Below are 25,843 nucleotides of genomic sequence, written 5' to 3'. Positions count from 1 at the left end.
AGGAGGGAATAGCTTCAGAAGCTGCGGGAGGAATAACATCGCACGTGTTCGCTCTTCTAGTCAACATCCAAACGCCCGCAGCAGTGCCTTGGCGCATGTTCTCCTGCAGTACTAGACAAGCCAAGTGTGGTTCCCCCCCCCCCCCCTCTTTTCTCTTCACCTTTCTTTGCAGCCCTCACATAAAAGTACAATATGTCGGAGGTAAAATTCGAGGGAGATGATTCATAAGCACAGAGTTAAAAGCTCTGCGGCGGAATTAATGCACTAATAGACTCTCTACCACTCACAGGGATCCATTTAGGCCATCTGAGGTGTCGGGACAGGCCGATTCCCTTGGAAGTTAAACTGCAACAGTCACTTAAGGTAATGCACGCACACACACACTCCGAGCAAGCACCCGTGATTAATTAATCGACTTTTGATTTCCTAATAACGCAAGGTCATTGGGAGCTGAGTCAATCCTTTTAAGAGGGCCACACTTCAGTGTGGGAGATGTCAGCATATTGGCGTCATTCCTCTTAATAACGACGCGGGCGAGGGCTACGTTAAGCAAGTTACACTCTTTCGAATATTTCTCGTTTTATATCACTTAGGATCAGCTATCTACCTATCCAGCTTTTTTCCATTGATCCACCTCCTCTGCCTCTCGTCTGTCACATGATGGAGATGAGTGTGCGGGAGATGTTCTTCTGAGCATCTTCCGTCTCTATCCATCAATCCGACGTGAACATCTCTGACAACCTTTGCGGTAAAAGTAATGTCCTCTGCAGGATTGGCTTCTTTATTCAAGCCTCCCTCGGTGAAACTCTTAATAAGAAGCACCATTGACTGTTTGGAGCTCGTCGTTATGGCCATGGGCCTCATTTTTAATTTTAGCGCACAATCGTTGTGGTGAGGCCTCGGGGTGCAAATGCTGCACGCTCACACTTCTTCTTGGCTCTTATTAATGGCGGGGTAATGAAACGATGGAGAGCACTGAGGTACAGCTCTTCCGCTCATCATGATATCAGCTGCGCTTTGAGACTTAGGAGTTTCATCCGGGCGTTTTTTTTTTTTTTTTTTTTTACTTTGACAAAGTTGAAATATTAACGCTGTGTGGGGGCAGCAAATCAACTACTACTAGTTTGACAAAAAGTGAACATTTGAAGAAAGCTGTTTTTAACTTTCAGCAAAGGTTCAACTTGACATAGATGGACATAGATGTGTCCCCAGCCTGGAGCTCCCACGGTCGCCCCCCCCCCCTCTCATCCGTCTTCATTAAAACAGTGCTCTCCGAGCAGATGGTCATTAAGAACACAGCACCCCCAACCAAACATTTTTCTTTTTTTTAGCACATTACCTAGAGGACACCCGTCACGTGTCTGAACCCCAGAACATCTTAGCTACCATACCACCTGCTAAGATATTCCAACAAAAAGCCAGTTTTTGAAGAATATCCGGAAACTTTCTTGAAACTTTATATGGCAGTTTAATTGACGAATAATACAAAGCCAAATTTCATTTCCAAATATATACCACACAGTATAATATTTCTACGGAGCTATTGTTGCGTGTCAGACAGACATCAGGTAGACAGGGACGTGCGCACCGGGGAGGGGGGGTCAAAGGTGACACAGCAGAGCAACGGAGAGCGCATCATTTGTCTTGGACTGATTGTTATCCTCTGCTGTCGCCCTAACAAGAAGGTGACGGGTATACATCACACACGCACGAGATCACGAAAACGCACACACACACGGGTGAAGAGGGCAACTCGCTGCCTGTTAGTTACCGACTGTATGTGGCCAGACGCTTGTGTATTCCGCAGCGTTCCCTCAAACAAATAGCCTCATTAACGTGACCTCGAAAGGCAAATGCTTCCCGAAAGTACCCCTAAAAATGTACTTCATAAAAAAAAAAGAGATCATCCGGCATTTACATATATACATGAACTCTCATTGAATGTGAGAGGCTCGTTGTTTTGGCGGGTAAATGTTATTTTAGCCTCTTTAGACTCTGTTTTTCAACATTTTCTCATTTATAATTATGCTATTTCATTAGCATTAATTTAGCTAGTTGATTCCCTCTTGCTTTGTAATTTTCTCTTTTTTTTTTTTTCTACATTTTTTGAGCACTACCTATTGTAATACATTGTGAGTGACTGACTCCCAAGGGGGGAGACGAAAAAAAAAATCATGTTGGAAATATGAAAAGCAATCACATTTTCTGTATCAGTAAGCAGGTCTGATGTAGCCGGGGGTCATTCTGGCTCTTTGCCGTTGCTTGGGGATGCGTTTTTGTAGCCCCCCCAAGGCTTACCTAGTTAATTAACTTTTCCACCATTTCTCCTATTAGAAGCGTGCAACTTTCACGGCTAAATTCTCCACACGGTGAATGAAACACGTTTTTTCTTTCCTCATTATACCTTTTGTTTGTGTGGAACACGGCATCACCTCAAACTTGCTGTGTGCTAGAATTGTTGTGTTGAAAACACACAGCAACAATTCAAATGCATTCAAGAGTTTTAACACCATTGAAGCAGTGTAGGAAATCTGATGATAAAAAATGAGATGCATTTATGCCAAGAGGCAAACGTTTGAATGCTGTGAAGAATTAAGACGTTCAAGTGCGGGTGCATAAGTGTGATGTAAAAAAAAAAAAAAAAAAGTGTTGACAAACAAACTTTCACACTCACTTGTGCATATGGACGTCTATATAATGTGCAAAAATAGCTTAATTCCTTTACATTCTATTTGATTATATAATTACTATGTTTTAGTAAGCATCAAATCATAGTAAATAAAAAAACAATATATCACAAAGAGGTTTGAGCAGAGACTGGAATGGATTTAATATCCATTCATTTGATTGGATGGAGAAAGACAATTTGGGAAAAATGTTACTAGCATAGTCATGGAACAAATTAAACTTGTATCTCAAGGCATTGTTCTACTTAGTTCATACTTCATAATTACGGATAAACGAGAAAATATGTTCACCGTCGTCGGTATTGCTGGCAAAATGCGCAACTCGTCGTCATTCATAAAAACAAACACGCACTTGAGTGAGTGCCTGATCTTTTATTTTATTCTACCATAGTGCCTTGAATAAAAAAAATAACTGGCTGCGTTAGCTTCATCTTGTAGTCATGACGACACACGTTTATGCCTTTTCGATCGGCATCTTGTTGAATCAATGAGACAAGTGCGCTCCAAATGGAGTCCAAGCGCCATGTTAATGGGGGCAAACGAGCCCCCCCCACCCCCAAACACTCTCTACGTTCCGCGTGCCATCATCCTCGAGGACTCACATTGCGTACGTGACCTCGCCGTGAGTTCAAGTGCCTGCCTTTTTGCATTTAGTCACACAAGGCAAAGGGAAAAGTACATTTCAGCAATGCATAAATTGTGGATAAGATACACGACACCCACCCCGAAGAGCAATTTAGCGGTGCATGCCTCGTACAAAACGATGACATCTATCATAACAGGATGTAGGAAAAAGTCACAAGGTATTTGGAACTGACATTGAACAGGAAGTCAGCCATTTTGTTTTCGAGCGGCCATTTTGAACAAAGTAACTTGCCGAGCTTTTTTGCCGACGCCGTCTTTTGTCATGGCGTGAAAGTCATCTTTCGTGTTATTTAGTTTTCTGCGTGGTTAACTTCTTATGGCTTTTCGGTTCATAAGGGCTTTATGGAAGAAATGAATCGGAATTGACATGATTTCCTACGGGAGCAGTTGCGTTGAACTTGAAAAGTGAAAACGATACACCGACCCCTTTACACGCCGACGCCCTTGACAAGTCCGTTATCGGCCTGCTCTGTTAATCTTTATCAAACCCGCCGGGCAGGGCGGACGCGGCGTCCGGCGTTTTACGACGTGCAGAGCCGTGGCAGGTAGAGCTGTTGTTCACTACCTTGCGCGGGAATAATAGATCTGTTTAGCGTTAATCAATGTCTCGCGCGGGCTCATTGAGCAGTGCACTCAGCATCCTGCTTTTGTGTCAGAGAGCCTTTTAATCTAATTGGACATTAAACTCCTGTCATTATTCCTCATGCGCCCGAGACTTATTTACGGCGCCGCCGCTTGCTTGTCTTTACCTTTTCATTACAGCATGACAGTCTACATCAGCAAAGTCATTAAAGGGAATGAATCAAGTAGGCACACGCTGACGGGTGGCTGAAATGCGTAATTTAATAAAACGCTCGCCGGGCCCGCACATCATTCATGTTGTTTACGGCGGCGCCGGCGAGCTTGCAGGTGAGCGAGGCTAGCTGCTAAATACAACAAATAGTGGATAGAGAAAGTTTCCACGGCCCCGTTTAAATGCCAGATTTTTGGTGACATATAAAAATAAAAAGAAAAGCCTACTAGAACATTTGAATTTGAGGTCACAATTATAGTTATGTTGAGTAATGTCACATTTGTCTGGGTTAATCGAAAAAAAGAAATATTCTAGTGAGGGGAAAGTAAAAACAAACGATTGCGGTTGCATAAGTGTGCACACCCTCCTAATGCGGGATCGCACCAGACAGGATTAATGATGAAAAAAATACTATATATTTTTAAAAAATAATTACATGAATACTTCAATTAAATTAGACAATGGTCTTGACATTTGTCATTTTAAAAACCTTATTTAATTTAATTTTTGAACATTAAACACCCCAATTGGGTATTTAATGTGATAGCAGTGCATACTTTTAAACGACTTCCTCTCAATTAAAAATAACAAACACAAAGAAATACACTGACAGATGTGCTTGATTAATTTTGCGAGGAGGGAATTAAGCAAACAAAGATCTGTACACCTCTAATATTAACCCGTTTAACACGTGCATTGACATTCGCTGTCTCTCCGGTCTTGTCTAATACAATCGCACAGCTCGAGGGTCTCAGGGAGCGTCGTCGTTCATTTCCCGGCGTGCACGTAGCAGCTGGAGATCGCCTTTCATGGCTGTTTAAGCAAGCACTTTAAATGGAAATGTACTTGACATATAAAGAGGGTGTAATCATTGAGTGTTTGAACTCCACTCAATGTCTTTGTGTCTCTGCGATGATTCAGCTCATGGACAGCGGACCGGCGCTCTCCCCGCTGCGTCCTTAAAAGCCATTTTTCGATTTTTAATTCTGATCAGAGATTTTTTTTGGTGTCCTCAGCAACCCTCCATTGCTGTACAACAATTACAGCCAGTGAACATTTCATTAGACTAATATGTCTTGGCAGAGTCGGGTGAGACACTATTGTGCTGAGCGTACTGTTTTTGTCACATTGCATAGCAATAAAAAAGAAAAAAATCCCACCCCACAAGCTCCTCAAAAAGCTACACAATTAATTAAGTGTTTCAATGTGTAACGCCTTCCTGGCAAATTAATTTGTTGCAGGCACGCCAAGCTGCTTGTAGATAGTTGTTTGTGGCTTTTCATCACCACTGCAATTTTGTAAATTTGATCTACATTGGAATTTATAGTGCTCTTCTATCGTACAGTCGAGTGATTTTCAAAGTGTTGCTAATTACAGCAAAGTTTCCCAACAACACCATTGATTTCAAAAAGATATCTGACAAAAGCTGGCCACACAATTTGAGCCGATTAATCGACTGGCCAATTTAATTGGGCGATATTAACTTAAATTCTCAGTAAGCCGGACGCTGATGTCAGCACTTTTCTGTCCTCTGATTGGTTTGTCAGAGCCATCCAAGTTGGACACTTCTGTAGCAATCTATGCGTTTATACTCAAAACAATTAATCCATTGGCCGATTTAATCGGACGATATTAGCTCTTTTATATTTGGTCAAGGTGATTGTCCATCCGCCCCTTTGCACAGAATCGGTTTTACAGGAATGAATTAAACTTCCAAGTCACGGCACCACTGTCTTCGAAATTGCCCTTTACGATAAATAAAATCAGCATCTTGTAAGGCTATAATGATTATTTCCGTTACACTTTTCCAGCTGTTTTCTCTTCGTCGCTGCCTGGAGCTCACTTCCCATGCCGCGACGCTCAATCTGATGCACTTTGCACGGGAAATTAATTCCATTATTAAACACGCCGCACTTCAGAAATTTCAATTAGCGACGGCAGCTTGAGGAAAGGCAAAATCACGTCGCCTGCCCCCACTGTCGCTCTTACGCATGAATATTGTATCGGCGAAAGTCAAGTGTCCGGAGGTTATGGATGTGTCTTGCGGTGGGCAGATGGCCTCAGACAACAGGTCGTCAGATGAAGGCTACTTATGCAGCCATCAAGAAGCCAAATGTATTTAAGTGGTCAAGAGTATTGCCACCGAGAGCTCTCGCACAAAATGGCCACTTTAGTTAATGGGCTTACGAGGCGTGGTGGAAGCATACATGAGTGGGCCGCACGCATATACCTGAATTAACACCAATGACCTGCGTGCTTGTTAGGAGGAGAGATGCGCATTGCACAGCGACAAACCTTTTTGCTGACTTATGCCGTTGATTATTTGTGGACGAAATGTAAAAAAAAAAAATACAATTTCAAGAATGCAATTGTAATTTATGCAAAATTTTAAATTGTATTTTTTTTATTTTCATCATTTATTTTTATTTTACTACATGTGGGTTGTAACATCACAACTCTGATGCTAGTCGTTAGCCCGGCAATGGTATTTTGTATTGTTTGTTAGCATTAAGCTATATCAGAAAACGGCGGCTTGTATCTTGAATATACATACACATTGTGATTTGACTAATCAGCCTGCAAGCTTATCCATCAAATGTCTTGACAAAAATACAAAAACAATATTGTTTTCCCAGTGTTAGTTCATGTGAACGTAATGCTCAATTGTCAAACGCATCATCATCATAACGGAAGCGCATGTTTTTTTTTTTGACCCCATAAAGGACAAGCAGCTCTATTAATTTCTTCATTTGCCATTCCTTTATGTTTTTGCAGACTCGAGGGCTCTTTCCAGTCGGCCACAACGTCCCTCGTCGCCACCCGGCCACGAGGAAAAAGAAGAAAAAAAAAAGGTCAAAGCAATTTATATGTGACACATAGACTTTGATCGCTTTGTCATCGCCTCGGGGGCCGAACTCGCCTCTCTCACCGGTACCGCCGCCTCCAACGGCACGTACTTATTGACACAGACAGATGGGCGCACGTGGACGCGCACGTACATGCACACACGTCAACTGCAGTTTGCATGAGCAGGTGAGCAACTCAATGCAAGCCAGTCTTTGTTGTGTCTCTTCTAATACAGAAAATAAATAATACAGAAATGTCGATTAAATATATGTACAGAGGAGAATACACTCACTGGACACAACATTAGGTACATTTTATTAATCAAATCAATGAAAGTCTGTACTAACTTGTTTTCCCCCAAAGTGTCTATTATTTTGTAATATTTACCAATTTAAAATGGCTTGCTAACAAATTTTGAACAGTCAAAGTGATAAGCTCCGCCCATTTCCTCATTCTAACGAAGCAAGCCGTGCGGTGTAATTATCCAATTCGAACACCTGGATTTTTTTTCTTACACAGTGGGTGCACTAAGATACATTTGTCACCGCTAGCCTTTGTTTTTTTACAATAATGACTAAAAATAATGAGGTTAAATACATTAGAGTAGATTTGTTTTTGTTAAAATCAATCTTGGCGCCAAGTACACAACAAAATTTCTTTTGTTTTTTGCCACAGTCTGCTGAGAGCGCGCTGTCATCAACCACAAGAAGCATCACAAGTCCTGAGGTGAGTTTTTGTGGATTAATTTTATTCATTATATCGCTCATGGCTTTGAAAAAGAATTTAGAGTGAAATGGATGGTATGCTATATGATAGTTTGAACCTGAAAAAGCTAGTGTACATTTTTGGGGAGGCTTGAATGAATGAATGAATGAATGGCATTTCTATTCATTTCATTGAGGACAGATGGTTTGATACAAACATAGTCACAAAAGAAATTTTAACTCGCAAGTCAAAGTGTCAGTGTACTTCCATTGACTTCATTAAAATGTCAAGATTGTAAAAAAAAAAAAAAAAAAAATGAAGACACGGCAAATCTACCACCGGCGCGATGTAATAGATGATGTTGTCCATATGTCGTATTATTTATTGGACACATCTGTGCAAGTTACAAGTGACGTGAAGAAGTGGTGGGGGGTAGTTGGATATTTGCGGGAAAGACCAGGAGGCAGGAGCTGCCTTCATGAATACCCATCACGCCAGTTCCTCTGTGATTTATAGTGAGCACTGCCAAATAGAGAGGAGGGGTGCCAAATGACCTTCACACACACACGGGGGAATTGTGCAACCGAAACATGTTCACTGAAGAGGTTAATTATCATCATATGGAATAATGAATAATGTTGGCGCAAAACCTCCCGGGATAAAAAAAAAATCATTGATGTTGTTTCTTTAATAATTTCAAAAGCAATATATCGTTGGACACTCGTAACGTCATCACGACACGAAATGCATAATATCAACTTTTCAAAGGCGTCTTGAAACGCAAGCGACCTTCCGTAACGACGGCGATGTTGTTTTGGCTCGGCCCGTCTGCTGCTGGCTGTTTGTGGACAGCATGCTGCTTGTGTCCAGATGTTGAGTGTCAGCAGATTGTCGTCTTCACCAATGTTCAGCTCAATTGTAGCTTTGTTGGACAGTGACAATAAGAAAGAGCCTAGAATGTCTTGAAATCCAATTTGTACACAAACGGTGGAGCAACACATGTAGACAATATCTACTACTTATGTATTTTAATGTTAATCTTTACGGAGCTAATTATTTCTTGAGGTGGCACTATGTAAAAGGTTTGAGAACCACAGTGCTAAGTTTTATTAAGAAAAAAAATGTATAGTACTTGCGTCGTGGCCCCTTCTCGCCGGTGCCGCCTCAGCGCTTTCCCTCGACATCTCCCATCTTCTTTTCCTGTGATCTTTATAACTGCATTAAGCAGTGCTGGAAAATAAGCGTGTCCCATTTGCCAGACCTTTTTACTGGAGGCTCTTAACGCTCAAGTCCACAGATCATGAACCCAATCAAGCTGAGCAATTTGCGTTCAATTTATTACACCCGGGCCGCCTCGCCATTGGTCCGACGGCTCCCCCGGTGACACGGCCCGGTCCCTTTGAAGCGCCGTGGTCCTTTTTTGTTATTGGTCTTTTGATTTATACGACCCATCGCATCGGGAGTGGCCAAAGACTAGCGAGAGTGTCTGGTGACCACCGAGAAGAGAATAATGTACTCGGCCATTATGAGCTCCCTTGTCAGCTCGCGGCAATATCATGAAGAAGGAAGATAGAGTGACTCATTCAACTGCAGAAATTTGCTGCAAAGTCGCCAAACGGGGCGAAAATGATCAATAAATCGGATTTGCCTTTACACTCGAAAGGATGAACCAGTGTCGACATAAAACCTTAATTCACTCTACAAGCAATTTTTACAGTAACACATCAATTTGCAAGTTTAAAAGTCGTACGTGTTGGCTGTGACTATTGCACTCCAATGCTGTAGGTGGCGACGATGTGCATGGCATACCCAGAATCAAACTTTGCTTTTCCATTTAGTGAGGAATTTCAAAGTGAATTTTGGACATGAGTTCATCATACAAGAGCATATTGACAATATATTTATCAATTTGGGAATCCATCTTTAATATGCTTTATTATGCTAGCATGACTTATTCATGCCAAAAAAACATCAGTCCTTTGATGGCTTTGTCACTCTGTCACTCAAGTCTTTAAAAGGCAATATAAAGTGAATTTGCTGTCTCAAAATGGCTTGTCTAAAGCATGTGAGGTTCTGTATAGGCAATTTGCCGGGATGAAAGTACACGGCTTTAAATCTTTGCACCTGAACCTGTAAATTGAATAAGCATGATAAATGGATTAGCCGTGCACAAAAAAAGGGACTAACAATAGACTTTTGTAGCGTGCGAATTCACACGGCCTACCTGAAGCAGTCGGGGGATGAAAAGAAAAAAGCATTCCGACGTAAAACGTGGCAGACTGTCTGCGTTGTAATTCCTCTCCTTCAAATCATAAATACAAGCAAAAAGAAAGTGAGGAATGATGTGAGGCCCCAAAGTCATCCGTCAGACTGGCAGCCTTGAAATGGAACAATAGCGTCGTCTCCTCCCCACCTGGGCCGCACGCTGCTTTACTTTAAATAACTCTTGTATTCATGAGATTGCTTCCCACCGCCAAAGACGCCGTATGGCGATCGGACCAAACGCCAAGAAGAAGAGCAAAAAGTTTCGCCTCCCAACATGGAGGCATAGCATGATTTATGAGATGCGGGGGGGGGAAAAAAGTTTGAAAAGTATTTTGAAGCACTTTTATCAGTGAAAGGTTGAACAATGGTTCTAATTAAGAAAAAAAAGTGCACTCAAGTGGGAAAGCTGTTTTGTGCTAAATCAGGTTGCCCAAATTTCCCGTAATCAGGCCAAATTGAGAATTAAATCTTTTAGCAACACTAATCACCTGTCAGTCTCGTGTAGACGCTCGCCTTCGTAACATTGCTCGTACATTACGCTGCTTTTTAATTCATCCCCAGACGGCATTAATGAGATGTGACGCTCCATCAGGTTCTTGTCCTTCTAATTGTCACCCCTACGGGCTCCGTCATTTGTCAAGTGCCCCAACTGTCTGTCGTTTCTTTTGTTGAAAGAAAATGGGCTTGGACTCGGGTGGAGGAATTTGTTGGAGGCGGGCAAATTTTCCATGCAATTTATGATCTGCGAGCTTGAGCTTATCCGATAAATTTGAACAGTCAAGACAACTCCTCCCACTGCCTGGAATTTATTTGTAGGCCTCCATTTAGTTCTAATGTATTGTAACACCAGCAAGATTCAAATCCCGAACCTCAAAACCGAGAGTCAGTACCACTCACCGAGCCGCCCGCAATAAATCACAGTAGGATGAATTTAAAACACGCGTGGTGACCACCGAGCAAATTGAACCATGCCGAGTACACGCGGCTGTCAAAAAAAATGGTCGCACACGAGCACCGGCGTTCATTTCGTCATTGGCGAAATGAACGCAGGTTATGTCAATTTTGACACATTTGCACCGACGCTCGTGTGCACCCAGCCGTAGTCGCGCCGCATTACAGCGAGAGAGAGAGAGAGAGAGAGACCCATCTGGTAGCGTTGCAAGTGTAGCACTCAGCGGACTCTGATTTCATTATCTCAGCGTGCTCCCCGTGACCTGCAGAAAAAAAAATGACATCTGATTTACCTCAAGATCAATTTGTATGTAAATCAGAATGGAACTGGAGGGCAACCGAGGTGTGGCACAACAAAAGCTGTTTTTTGGACGAGGGGAACTCCACGAACAACACGTTAGTGAGTTTGCCCATCGAGAGGCTCTAATGGAGCCTATTTTCAAGTGATAGGACCCTTTGGTGCACTGGATCTGCGCACACCATATGGTCCACCCTGGTTCTGCACTAGCGTGTTGCTGGAGGAGATTACATGTGCAAAGGAAATTGGTCTTAGGCGACAAATTTATTCAAATGTTTATCAGGAGCTTGTTGAGGAGAATGCTGTTGGATTTTCGAGTACTACTTTAACTTACCGTGATTCCTGTGTTGTATTTCTGTAGATTTACTATTACCAGTGTCCATCTTTTTAATAAAATATGATTCAGTGCTTTCTATCGAGAATAGGGTGCAATATGTTTTGGAACGATTCAATTCAGTAATTCAATTGGATAAAATATGGCGCAGTTTTAGAAGGTATGTTGGTTAGGTATGATTTATTTAAAAAAAAAAAGATTTTTTCATTTTGAACTTTAGACTTAAGACAATGATGACATTCAACCCCTCCCCAAAAAAATCGGCATATAAATCGAGTCTTGCTAATTTTTCTCTGTTGTAAAATTACAAAAAAATTTAATCAAGTATTGTAAAAGAGTGAAATCATATGTCTGCAATTCATATCAGGGACCAAAAACAATAGTTTCTTCTTTATTTATTTCCTTAATCAAACGGCCAATTAATCGGTTCAGAATATCTGCATAAGCCTACAAAAATCAATCAATCGTGTCAGGGATGATGCATATCTATAATTTACCCAAATAACTATTTTTAAAAAATCTATAAATTAACAATTGATTTTTAAGTTTCCCTATTTCATCAAGGAAATGTGATCTATTGCCTTCTATCCGATTTAATTTTTCAGTTCTCTCCCCGCTGTAAACCATAATGAATTCACAGTGACATTTAGCTCTTACAGCCACACATGCTGTTCTCAGCGGATACTCAATCTTGATTCATTAATGAACAATGCTTGAGTCCTAATCACAAAAATCCAGAAGAGACTGGAGGTGGTTATCTCTAAAAGTGTACAATTTAGAGGTGATCCATATCAAGATAAGTGGACTCCCTTTGTAATGTGTTTGTCTTCATTACGGCGAGTAGATGGCCGCACAGACTTCTGGACAATCTACTTAAAGCCTGCGGTAATGTAAATAAATGGTTGTTGATGCGATTTGTTGTGGCTAATGTGTGTTGTTTTGGTGGTTTGCTAGGCCGGTCAGGGCCTTTCATTTGTGCTGCTGATGGATGGTGAACTTTCAATTCAATATTATTTATAGAGCACTTTAAAAACACCCACAACTGAAAGAAAAACAAAGGATAGAAAAGCATAAAATAGCAAACCACCTTAACAACTCTGTTTCGTTAAAATTCAAGATGTTCAATGCTATCCAGGCTTTGATTTCAAGATGCAACAAAAGTGGCCTTGAGAAGAATGTGTTCCTTTTGCTTGGCGGGAGATGCAGTACTGTCATCTGCATAAGAGTGAAAAAAAAATGCCACGTTTTTTTTTTTATTTAGATGGAACCCAAAGGCAGCAAAATAATAAAAACAGCAGGGGCCCTTAAATTGAACCCTGTAGAACACCATAAAACAGTGCAGCAGAGTGGGACGCGGGGCAATTATTTTTTTCATTTACGCTGCCTCCAATTTTTGCCTCTAGATCCATACATTGTAAATCCATCTTTACAGACTACTAATTTTCGTCGCTTTAAAATGTAATCTCTGCTTTCATTAACCTTCTGCACACGCACACACCTTTGCCTATAAATTATAGCTTGGGGTAGTTTGTTCAGTGATCCAGCCAGTCACTGCCAATTTTCCATTCTCAGGGCTGAGGCCATATCACAAAGGTTCTTTCTATTATTAAATGGCTCCATCATCTCAGCCTGACACTGATGGTGGACACCACCAATGACTCGCAAAACAAGCCAGGCAGAGGTTACTGTACGATTATCACGTCCATCCCTCATTTGTAGTCAACCTGCAGTCTGTGTGTGATGCAAATGAGAAGAAGGCCGAGTTGTCAGATTGTTGCGTCCATATGCTTCTTTAGAAGTTCCCCCTGTGTGGCGCCGAGCCGCCTAAAGGCTCTTCGCCTCTCGACGTCAGCGCTCTCCTCGGGACATAAATGAAGCACTTTAAACATGGTGGCCCATCGTGTCCCCTCAGGCCATTTAACTCCTCAGGTAGCTTTTGACTCCAGGGATAACTGGCCTTGCCTGCAAAATAGACTCGCATATTAGCACACACACTCACAGTGGAGCCTGAGAACTGACGATGACCTGATTCTCTTTATATCGCCCATAAATTACGCCATTAAAACCTCCTTAAAGGCAGAGAGGATTCAACATCTGCTTCTCAAGGCTGCCAGAGCGCGCCGCACCGTCTTTGGCCCATCAGACAACCGCGACCCGTCCGTATATACAGTATGCACGTGGGTGTGTGTGTGTGGGTGTGTGTGTGTGTATTGCGTTTATTATCTGCTCCCTGCTCAGGAGAATGGGCGCCGTGAGCCATGCGGTGTGTGATGGACTGCTAAAAGTTCCCCGGGAAAAGAAATGAAATGGATAGACACTATTAAAACGAGGCAACTCAGTTCAGCCACGAGGGATCAGTTCTGCTATGAAACATAAAAGTCCCACAGTGGAACGTTACCTATTGAAAGCCACTCGCACGTAAAACGAGAATATGATGTCCGCCACAAAAAAAGAATGTAAAAAAAAAAAAAAAGGTTGATTGTGTGAAACAGGTGGAAATTTTAAACCTAACTTCTGCCTTCTATATTATTCTGTTAAATGACTGTGTGTGTTTGGGGGGGGGGGCTTTGTAGGCACTTCTCATCTTTGCTGTTTTTTTTTTTTTTTGGGAGGGGGTGTCTAATTATTGCATGTTAAATGAGCATCTGGCAAATGGTGCATATAATGATGCGCTTGCATAGAATTAAGTGGCCGCCCGTCCTGCTGCTCATGCCGCCGCTGCTGCTGCTGGGGGACGAACACGTAAATTGGCCTCCTTGTCTTCTCCCCTCCACTCATCCCTCATGTTTTTTTTGGGGATGCCTGTGAACGCGAACAGAGTCGTGCCTCCGGTTCTGTCGGGATTAATGACACCGGGCTGAGTTCAACTTTGCTTTATAGCCCTTGTCAGTGGCGTAGAAGAGGAGGGGGTGTTTAAAAATAGCTAATTAATTACCTCTGCCAAGTAGAAGTACGTAACTTCTACTAGACAGGTAAAGTAATACTTTGCCGATATTTTGGTGCTAAGGAAATAAGTTGATGAGGTGCTTCTGCTAGACACTTTAAAGCATGTCCAATCACTATGTAGTGCTTTGGCGCCAAAGCCTTGTCTAATCGTAAAGATTTGCTTTGGCGCCATCTTGTGAGTTCTTGCTGCCAAGGAAATAGGTAGAATTGAGGGGAGGAGCTTAAATGGGCTGACGCTGATAAAAGGAGTGCTTTGGCGTCATCTCGTGGTTAGGTTGTATTAAACTTTCAAGTACAAGAAGTAAAACGAAATGTTTTTAGACTCTGTTATCAAAGCTAAGTGCATTATCTGAATGATCAGTATAAAAACTTCCGTGATTGACATTTGTCTTTCCGGTCGGGTTCCGCTTTCTTGCCGTCGATCATCTTCACTTAAATATCAGCAGGGATCCTTTCATCCGCGGCTTCGGAGAAAAGCTCAGGCAAGGTTTGCTGACATTTATATATCTGAGAAGAACCTTTATAAGTTCTGAAAGGCTGTAATGGGCCTGTCTGTTTAAATGTCGTAACACCAAAGTTCATTAGAGACACCTCAGTGGCCTAATGGAGAATGCAAGTCAAGAGAAATTAATATGAATCTTGCGTTGATCAAGTACAATCTTGGCGGGTGTTATAAAATGAAAACAATTCATAGGTCGTTAGAAATCGTTTTCATCTTGACATTCCGTCATTTGTGCATTCTTACTATTGTTGACATTGTCAGAATGGTAGCACATGAAATGACCTTGACTTTTATGATTAATGACAAACGCAGACAAGGATATTATGAGTGCTTATCGTGTCATTAATGGATGTGTTCATGAATCATAAGACACATGCTTAAATTAGCCCTCATTAATTATTCCAAGATTAGAAGAGAAAGATGTTTTCGGGGGCCAGTGATTAATAAGATAGTGTATGTGCCTTTGGTGCATGACAGGTTGGCTAAAATGTACATTTCTGCCATTTTTCTGGTTTAATTTAATGTAACCACAAGTCAATAAAAATCCATGTTTATAAACTACGCACTCACATTTAATTGCATGTTAAGGATATTTATACAGATCAGGAAATTGAAGTACTTTCAACAGATGGGCTATAAAAGACGTTGTAAAAATACTACGCATGCTATAAACGTTTCACAGTTGTGTTTCTTAACCTCCTGTGTTTGTTTTGCGATTGCATCACACGTCACTTGAAACGGAAAAATAAGAAATAAAATAATAAATAACTCAAATAAAATATAAAAATAAATATTTTTTGGAATATATAATAATAAATAAACTATTCAAAATAATTATTTAAATTAAATCATAAACATAAATATTCAGTTAGGATGGTAAAATTATTTGGCAAGTTTAAAAGTTGGGTGCGTCCAAATCAAGCAAGCAAACGAGGCTTAGTTTTTTGAACAAAAGCGAGCGCAGGGTGACCGACTCGTGCTGGCCCGGCTCGGCTCGCCGGCTGGCGTTTCCCGGGAGCGGGCGGCGCCGAGGAAACGGCAGACTGGAGCTGCACACTCGAGTGCGTCCGCCTGCTGAGCGCAGCTGACGAAGTCGAGACAAATGGCAGTTGTACCGTTCCGGCGAGGTGAGTGAGGCCTCCTCCCGATAAAGCCGCCTGTCCTGGCGACGCCTCTCACCTGTCCCTCAAGCGCACGCGGGCGGCTTTGCCGGTCTCCTGGCAACGGCGACCTGGCGAATACGCTTCGTCGCACAAAGACAAAAGGATGCCTCAAAGAAAACTCAGCAGGACATATCTGGCTGTTTGCAACCTGGCATCAAAACATTGATACTTTTTCAGGTATTTGAATATACAAAGGGATAGCTGTACTTTTTATTTGTTTTTTTGTCAAAGTACTACTTTTAGGACATCACATTGGCATGTTTTGCATTGTGTTACCACGCAACAACAACAACAACAATTTATCGTGCAGCCAACGGCTGTGACCGAGCACATGTTCCGAGCTCATGTATTGATCGTATCCTTTGACCCGGAGTGTGGCTTCCATGGGGTCTTTTAACTGCGCCGCCCCTCTGGAGCGGATTACGGGACAGCAGGCCTAACAGCTTGGGCTGGTGCTATCCTGCCCGGCTGCCATGCTTGCCTTCAGCGCTGCAGATGCCGCCTCACTGGCGGGCGCTGGGAATGAGCTGTGGGGGCCTTGTACAACCCGAGATTGGACTGCTCTCTCATCTCTATAGCCCGAAAATAAATTCAGCGTAAATTGTAGAGTCTTTGAAGATCGGAAAGTGGTTTGGCGGCAAGTTATGTAATGCAGGTAGCACTTCATTGTTGGAGCAAAACAGACGGCCTGTTTTAATGCCATTTTTGATTAAGGGCTATATAAAGAAACTCAACTTGACTTGGCCGCTGTTTGAAACCGCCGCAGTCCATCCAGGATCATCATACGACTGAGTTTGTGGCTGTTTTGAGTATAACACATTACCCAACAAAAAGCAAACAAATCTGACAACCCTCCTTTGATACTTTCCCATGGGAGTCTGCTAAAGATGCCTTTGCTGTGAAGGTCACCTTGAGGTTTTTTTTTTTTCTTTTACCTGCATTTTTGTAGCCAGCATGAAATCCATCAACTGGCACCGCCATGGTAATGGACTCATTTTTTTCTCTCTCCGGTTGTTGGGAGGCTCACGAGGGACACCGGTGTGGTTCTGCTGCTGTGAATTATTGACCCTGTGCCAGAGGGGAAGGTAGAGGTCAGAGTCACCAATGACAAAAAGGACACCCCCGAGCCTTAGACCTGAGATGTGGATTTGCTTGGGGGGGAGGCGCACAGAGCAATCAAAGGGGACATGCTAATCATTAAAACGCTTTAACAACCCGACCGATCAATCAGTAGAACACATTAAGAAATGCCTTTAGAGCAAATGCCAGCTCAACCATTGGTTGGAATGTGTTTCTGAAGGAATGTTTTGTTATTATAGAAGTGAAGTCCGTAGGTCACAACTCTTCAATAAGTCGCATTGAAATTGTTCTTCCCAGAGGATAAAGAATATATCTGTCAGTGTTGTGTTGTGATTTTCAGAAAATACTCAAATAAGATACAGAATACCTATCAACTTGAATACAGCTATCAAATATTTTTACTTTGTTAGTTCCCACTACCGAAAATGGAAAATTTGGCCGACAACTGGACTGCTAAGAGATGAATTAACCGCTCAGTATTTTTGGCCGGTAGTGATGGTCACCATTATTCTCTTTTTGCAAAATCCCCTGAGCACTTGTATTTATCTTAGCTGCCATTTTCTCTTGCCAAGCGGCGTGGCTTCACATTTTTAACCACATTACACAACATTTTGGCAACACGGTCCGAGATAATCTTTGTCTTTTTCATGCTATGCTGTTGTGGAGCAGTTGAACATGGACAGAAAAGCAAAATTGGCAGCCGCTCGTATATTTTCACAGACCAGGAAGATGCTATTAATATTTTGTGTGTATGAGCGACTGAGTTTTGTTTGTTTGTTTTTTCATTTGCCCAGAGGGTGCGTCAAACACGAGGGTTCTGAGCTCCGGGACTGGAATGGCCAAAGAAGGACAACTTGAAGAACAATCGGTAAATAAATATATTTTTGCCCGGCTCTCTAACTTTCTAACTCTCTAACACCTATCAACTTAATTTGATTTAATTAACAATCAAATCTAATCTAGCTACCCAATCTAATCTAACTATATAATTTAATCTAAAATAACTACATAATCCCTTCAAAGTTATTTTCTAACCATGCATCCACTCTCAGGTACTGTGTGCAAAATATGGGCCATAACTGCTTGGGTTTCCATGGTAACAACACTCTCGAATGCCCACAAGCGAGTGACAAATGCGTCCAATATGCTTCGGTGTCTCGAATGTGTAAACAGAGTCGGTTGACTCTGTGCTTCTGTGATTTGATCGATGATCAATAGTTTTAGTTGTCCTTCCATGGACAATATTTTATGCCAGCCGTTGTAATAGAAATATCAGTAAGAAAGACTGAGATTGATTCAATCGTAATGTCTTTGGTCCACCTAATGAGGGATTCAAACCCAAAACTTCAGAACTCTACGAGCCAGATGGGCTAACCACTACCCCACTGAAATCAAAATCCACATTATTATTTGGATGCCCAGCAAGAGTCATCAAATCAACCCACCGGTCTCTTGATAATCCGACGGGCAGACAGATGATTACTTAGAAGTTACGTTCCGATTGTTTTGGGCTGACAAATCGCCTTATCTCTCTCAAAGCAGCTCCCTTCTGACCTTTTCCCGTCGGCGAGAGTCGACCCGATAGCTCCTTTTGAGGGACAGCACCTAAAGTTTAATGACGCTAATGATTTCACACAGAGTTATTTACGGCTTCTCTCCACGCAGAACCTGTGAAAACTGTCTGAAAATTTTTTTGTTTTTTTTTTGGCATGCTCGCAGGTGTTAATAAGCTCGAGAGCCAAATAATGAGGTGCTCCTCCTCGTTCATGTACTGTGTTCTGCGCCTTCTGCTGCACTTCCCTTGCTGTGATGTTATATAGACCCACTCCCCAAAAAAATCTTGTTCTAAGTCTTACAAGAGGAGTACAAGCTTTCACTGAAGCTAACGTAGTTATAACCACCCACATGTCCCAAAACATCTGTCTAACCTGTTGGAATCATCCAGATTTTTGCATAAAGAGAATATATGCCCATGAATATTTCCGATTATTGCGTCGCTCTAGTAGTGTTAGTCTCAATTTGTGTTCAAATAGCCGTTGCTTGAAGGATTCTAAAATCGTGACTTTCTATGCTAAACATTAGCATGTCAATGGTGTTACCCATTATATGTTAGCATGAAGCTAGTGGGCTAGTGTTTGGTTGTATTTAAATACACAATGTATCTTTGTTTTATGTTTTGTTGGACAGTAAACTTCAACTATTAGCTTGAAGCCTTTTTAGGAAGAATTATTCCATGTTAAGTCAGGTCACGTTTGTCATTTTGTCGGAAATTGTACTCAATTCAATTGAAAACCGCCGCTTGATTTGAACCCACCGTGACGATTAAAGCCCAAGAAGTAGAAGCTTAAAGCCAAATTGCAAAGTTTCTCAAAGTGAAACCTATTAAGTTTTTATCTTCTTTGCACACTTCAAAGAAATGTCATCTCATCGCGCATCTTGTTTTTTTCTCACTCGTAATTACACTTTATCTTCCCCAAGTAAACACGGAAGCGCATAGTTGTTGTTTCTGAAATGACCAGCCATGCGCTATCTGCAGTCTCCTGCTAAGCCGCATTAGCTTAGCGCGGACCTCACACTGCGACATCTCTGAGGTTCTCCGCCACATTGGGCTCAAAAAGTCCTGATAACGATGAAGCATTAGACGCTGAGCTCACACAGATGAAGCTGGCGTGCTGTAAAATTGGCCCGATCGGGAGGGATGCGGCTTTATTATAACAATTGGCCACCAAAAAAAATAAAAAAAGGAAAAAATCCGATTAGGGGGATTTTGACCCCGCCGCTGTCTTGGTTGCGCTCCCGGATGAGGTTTGTGGAGCCATCCAAAGGTCCAGCGCTCCTTGGAATGCAACGAGAGGAATGAAGCCTTCCGAGTGGATGAAAGTGCTTGAAAAGTTCACCAGGACGTGACATAAATTCTTTTCATAGTTTACTGTACACATGCAGCAGCCAGAACAATTTTGGAGAAAAGTGTCTTTGCTCTCCTCCAGCCACATTTATAGTCGTCGTGCAAGTTTTATCCCGGCAGCAACGTAGAGTATTTACACCGACATATTTTACCAGTGCATTATGTTTTATGCGAGACGTACTTGATAACTTATTAGCTTAGTTAAAAAAAAAATAGGAAAAAAATGTTAAATTTACATCACAATTTATTATCAAATTTATCTTTTCTAAAGTTACAAAGTGGCCTGAAGCTTTTAAAGCTTTTATGTTAATGTATAATTATATCCGCGCATAACTAAAGTGAGTACACCATGTGTGCGTGTCGTCAATTTGTATTTGTTTTTAGCATTGATTTATTTATTTTTTTCCCGCCCCCTCCCTCACCCACTTTTTCATCTATTAAAGAGATTTACAGTGCGGTAAATGATTTTATAGAGCTTTGGTGGGCAGCGCGACGCAATGCATCATCGGACGTCTGTTAAGCACTTGGCATGGATTCATACACTGTACACTCAGCCCGGGTAAATTATTCCAAATAGTTGCGCGTGGAAAAGTCGCCGCGTTGGTGATGGACTGCCTCCGGAGCTGACGCGTCCTTGAACGCGACATGATTTGTGGCGCGGTCTTCTGGCCTTATATCATATTATATCGACTTTTTTTGACAGCGCCACAGTTAAACGGCATCATGCTTTACACATCACAGATCAGACAAGGACTCGCTAGAGCAAAAGTTTCGTCACAAATCGCTGCCGTTAGCTTGTTTGGCTAGTCCTCGAATAATGTTATTTGTGTAGTATTAATTGTCGATAATTGATTATTTTGAAGTAGTCTTTTATTATGGATTTGAAAAGTCTACACACCCCTTTTGGGTCAAAATTCCAAAAGTTATTCATAACCATCTTATCACTGGAAAGATTTGCACACAAAAAAAGCATTTGGAAAAACTTGAGAGATTAAAACACCTGGGAACGGTTTTAAATTGGGGAGAAAAAAAAAAAACTGTCCCATATAAGAAATACTATCCCATCCCTAATAAAAATCCGAGTGAGTTAAAACATTGCAACTTTGTCCTCATTTCCTCTACCGGCTGGCGTTGATGCTTTCTGCAATGTCACCTTCACAAAACCATTTCATCACACCTTAACCAATCTGAATGCGTGTGAAAGTATGATAAAGTTCCCCAGCACTGATGTGAAGAAGGATAAGACTCCATCAGATTGTCATTATTTTGCCTCCACTGTCAATTTCCTCGGGAATATTCCAAGTCCGTCCTCTTTAAATCTACTTCGTCCTCGTCGGTTTGTGGCTTGAAGATGGAGCGCGGCGCCGCACGTGGGTCGGGACGATGATTGTCATCGCGTTGAGGGGAGGTGCCGCTTGCTGCTCTTGTTGCTGGTTCAGCTGATCTGAAGGATAGCAAAAAGACAAGCGGGTTCTTCTTGAATAAAATAATATAATATAATATATAATATAAAATAATATAATATAGAATAATATAATATATAATATAAAATAATAAAACAATAAAATAAAATAAAAATTCCACATGTTCGCATCAGCCCGGTTCCGTGTGTTGACCAATCGGCTCCCTCAGCCACTCGTGTCTTGTCCAGTTGCTCGTTGTTAGCTTTTATTTGGTTCTCAGTTTTCCAATTTCAGTCTGTGTTTTGCAGCCACATAAATTCAACTGTGAGACAATGAGAAATGGCCTAAAATTTCAGTCAACAGCTAGGGCAACTTGTTTACTGTCTTTAGCTTGCGGTGCCATTCATTTTCAGTGTTTCCCCTTCAAACCCATTCTGGCACATTTGGGGCTGATGAGGTGTTTCCCCTCTTTCAACGCAGCCCTGCCGGCAGTCCATAAATTAGCATGCCGACGTGCTGTTCACTTTAGGATATTATGCAGAGAAGCAGCGACGGGCTGACTGGAGCAACATTACGGTGATTAATGCCGCGTTTAGCCCCTCATACAAGAAAAGTCCCCAAACTACCGCTTGTCCTTCCGCTAATGCAGCAGACACTTTGACCTAAATGCGACTCGTCTAAGTAACTTTCACTCATTTCGGCTTCAAAGCGTTTTGTGGTTAATATTTCTGGAAAAGTGCGTGTTCAGAATAGCCTGAACATCTCCATAAAATGCTGCTGGCAGGCAAAGCATTTATTTGGTGCAGTTAATATACATTTTCTAACGCTCATTTACATCCAGTGTAATTCCACTAGTGACCACTTGATGACGGTACACTTAGTTTGAGGTGGATTAAATTTGAAAAAGGGAGTACTACTGTATTTCAACACAGCCTAATTTTTGTTGATGCCTTTTGGAGTTCATTTATAGTGTATTTCTACCTCATTTTGGATTGCATACTGATATTTGTGTAACAATCAGCATTCATAATGTGAGAAATTGTGAACGCTTGGTGGTGGTGGTCACCATTAATTATTTACATAGATCGATTGAGAACCAATTCCTGCATCTGTCTCAGTTAAACGGGTTTAAAAAACATTTCATGAAATCAGCTGAACCTTGTGATTAAATGATTTCTACCTCTCGTTGACCAATTAGCGACACGACATAATCCGTCTCGTCATCCGGTCTAATACACCAGGCGACAAATACGGGCAGCACAAATTTGAGAATAAATAAAGCAAGCTGCTCCTCTCTCATCTCAATATCCTGTCGGGTCGGACTGCCAAGAAGCAAGAACACACAATGCGCCATCTGCTCCAATCCACTCGCATCAATATGGACTCACTCAGAAAGGAAGCAATGCTGTCATAAAAGAAAGATGGAAAAATAAATGCAGCATACTTGGAGTTCATGGCAACGATACAATTACAAAATAAAAATAAACTGCAATTTACGTCGATTGAAATGAAATTTGGTCGGCAAATAAGTTCAACCCAAGCAAGCGCCGATCCCTAAAATTATCGACTTAAGTCCGACTCGATTCAAGTCAAGCGACTGGAGTCTCCCGCCTCCGCACGCCGGGATGTAATACGCTACGATGAAGGCGACGGTAACATCGCTAACCCCCGAGGACTTAACATCAAAGCTACAGGAAACATGGCTAATCTCCCTCGTCTTCCTCCCCAGTGGGCTACTTAGAGCACAATGAGGGAGAATGCTTGTGCCTGGCGGAAGGATAAACACACTGTATGCGCACAACACACAAATCAGGATCGGCACACTTGCGTTTACAGCACTTTTTCGACAACAAACCATGTACAGTAGCTGCGTGAAAGACGTCATCAAAACGGTAATATGCTCGTTTTATCCAACTGCCTGATGCGTCAACATTTTTTATTGAGGCATTGCACAGACAGCAAAGCACTAACTGGGAGATAGACCAGGATATTACACAAAAAGAGACTGAATTTTTTTTCTTCTCCAAAATGCGACGTGGCATAGCGGGTGGCTAACTTCTGCCACGTCGACTGTAACGAGAGAAGAAGAATACAGCGCATTTGTTATTTTGTCTTTCCACATGCCACACATCAGCGCACCGAGACTCAACGGGGCTTAACGGCCTTCCTCCTCTGACACAAACCTATAATTAAACTTAAGAAAGCATTTTGGCCGATAATAAGTGCGGTTTTGAATTCGCCACCCCTGTGTTGGGGGTTGGAAGAGAACCTTATCTATATGACCCTGAGGCCTGTGGGTACTGCGCTATATAATGCTGTAAAATGCTCCGGTAACGCCCTTCTTCCCTCCCAGCCCGCTGGCGAAGGTTGAGACCCTTCTGTTTCAGAGGGGAAAGCAAGCCGGGGGGTGGTGGGAAGATTAGGTTACTGCACTTAAGTGTTGCGCTAATGTCAATGAAACTGAGACGCACGCTGTTTGCATTGTAGCAACAAGATGGCAACAGGAAGAGGTGTGGGAACTGAAGCTAGGTCTTCATTCCTGCTGTTTTTTGCAAAGAAACAAGGGAGGTTTGTCTGGAAGGAGTTAGGGGAAAGGAAAGCGTGCACAGTGGGGCCTTAAGAGTTGAATTCTTACCCTGACCACACTTGAAAGTCAAAACACTTTAATGGCAAATCGTCTTTCTCCATTGAAACGAATGGACATGCCATTAATCCGTTCCGGTGGCCATCAATATTACCCAAGAAGTTGATATCACTTGTCTTTCAGCAGTTTCGTTTGGCTGATTTTAATTTCACAGAATGTAATTCTCTTTGTTTTATGTTTAGCTTGTCAGTAAACGTCGTCCGGGCACCATCGGTTTTGCATTTTTTAGAAGGTGCCTTTTGGGATTAAATGCAGCACTTTCAGACAGAAGTGCTATGATACAGAAAATGAGAGGAACTGCTCCGCATTTCAGGACAACCGTAGGCTACCGAGTGATATTAACTCATCTCCTCCCTTCAGTGATAACATTTTCATGCTACAAAATGAACACAAAAAAAGAGGTTCATCGAAAGGGGAGAGGAGCCCCCGCCCCCACGCCACCCCACCTTATTGTAGCTGGTGTAACCTGCAGCAGAATCCGAGCAGGGGTCCGGGGATCTCATCCACCCCCTTGTCCCCCTCTTCCCTGTTTTTACGCCCTGGGTGTTGTCTGTGCCCCCCGACCACAGCCCGTCGCAGCGGGGGTCCGGCGGGAAACTCTGGAGGGCTGCAATCTGGTGCCAAAAAGCGGCCGTAATGCAATTAAAAGCTGCTCTTTTGTTTTCTTCATCAGGCCAGAGTTGAACTCACCACCGCTGGTTGCTCTCCAACCAGGACGAAGAGAACACCGAAAACAGGTATTTTCAATCTTTGAACGTAATTAGAAGTTGTAAGCAAAGTTGAATTTCAACATCGAAATACTGTAAATTAACCACCGTTCAACGGAATTCGTTTTCAAACAATAAATCATTTACCCTAAACACTGCTGACTTTGTGGTGCGCATTCCGTCCTTCTTGTGTTATTACACAAATACTAGAATCGGATCAATTTGACTGCGCAACCAAAACACAAAGTGTACTGTATCCAGTTTTATGCCATCATCACAATTTTCTGTCATCATTGGTATGTGGTGGCGGTTGCTGCTGCTGCTGTTGTTGTTAAAAGCAGAAATGCCACAGTATGGAAATATGAAAACACTCATTGACCGGGCTTATTTATTGAAGCATTAGAGGATTTTTAAGTGCTTTCCGAGCATGCTCGCGTGCGTGAGGATGTGTGTCGACTTTCATTTTTCCCCCTGCTTGGTTTGCATATCGTTCCCCTCCAGCAGCTTCCTTTTAATGAGACAAGCAGGTCATTCCCCGAAAAGGATGCTTGCCATGCATCTGGCTGCACATGAGCGGACATACAGTACATTGTTTTTAGCGCTTTTTGGCTACACACACACACACATTTTGTATCCCAAGCAGCAATGGTTGAGAAAGTCACTTTACATGCGGCCTTTTTGTAAGGCAAGATTTACACTCTGGTACAGTTTTTCCTTTCCAACATGGCCTGAATGGACATTAAAACAAAATTGGCCACTTGGCCCCACCGTGGTAATCCCGCACTCCCCAAACGGTGCAGCTGGGTGAGTGACACATTAGCGCTGACCCGTGCTGAGTAATGGCACCAGATTGCAGTTTGACACGCGGCGACCCCGCCCTCGTCCGCAGGAACCCCACAGGACGCTCGCTGGGAAATGTCTTTACTGCTTATTGGAATTTCTTTGATGAGCTCGGGTTTCGGGTTACG

General features: G+C 42.2%; 1 long non-coding RNA gene across 1 annotated transcript; it reads left to right on the top strand.

The window, feature by feature from the left end:
- Positions 1-263: 263 nt before the first annotated feature.
- On the top strand, positions 264-24,902 carry LOC119131641. The gene is made up of 5 exons (XR_005099692.1): positions 264-363; positions 6,901-7,158; positions 7,648-7,698; positions 18,011-18,084; positions 24,842-24,902. It is a non-coding gene; the product is annotated as an uncharacterized LOC119131641 (long non-coding RNA).
- The last annotated feature ends 941 nt before the right edge of the window (positions 24,903-25,843 follow it).

Source organism: Syngnathus acus, chromosome 12, assembly GCF_901709675.1.
Source record: "Syngnathus acus chromosome 12, fSynAcu1.2, whole genome shotgun sequence".
NCBI classification, from domain to species: domain Eukaryota; kingdom Metazoa; phylum Chordata; class Actinopteri; order Syngnathiformes; family Syngnathidae; genus Syngnathus; species Syngnathus acus.
This window is presented reverse-complemented; position numbering and strand designations above follow the sequence as displayed.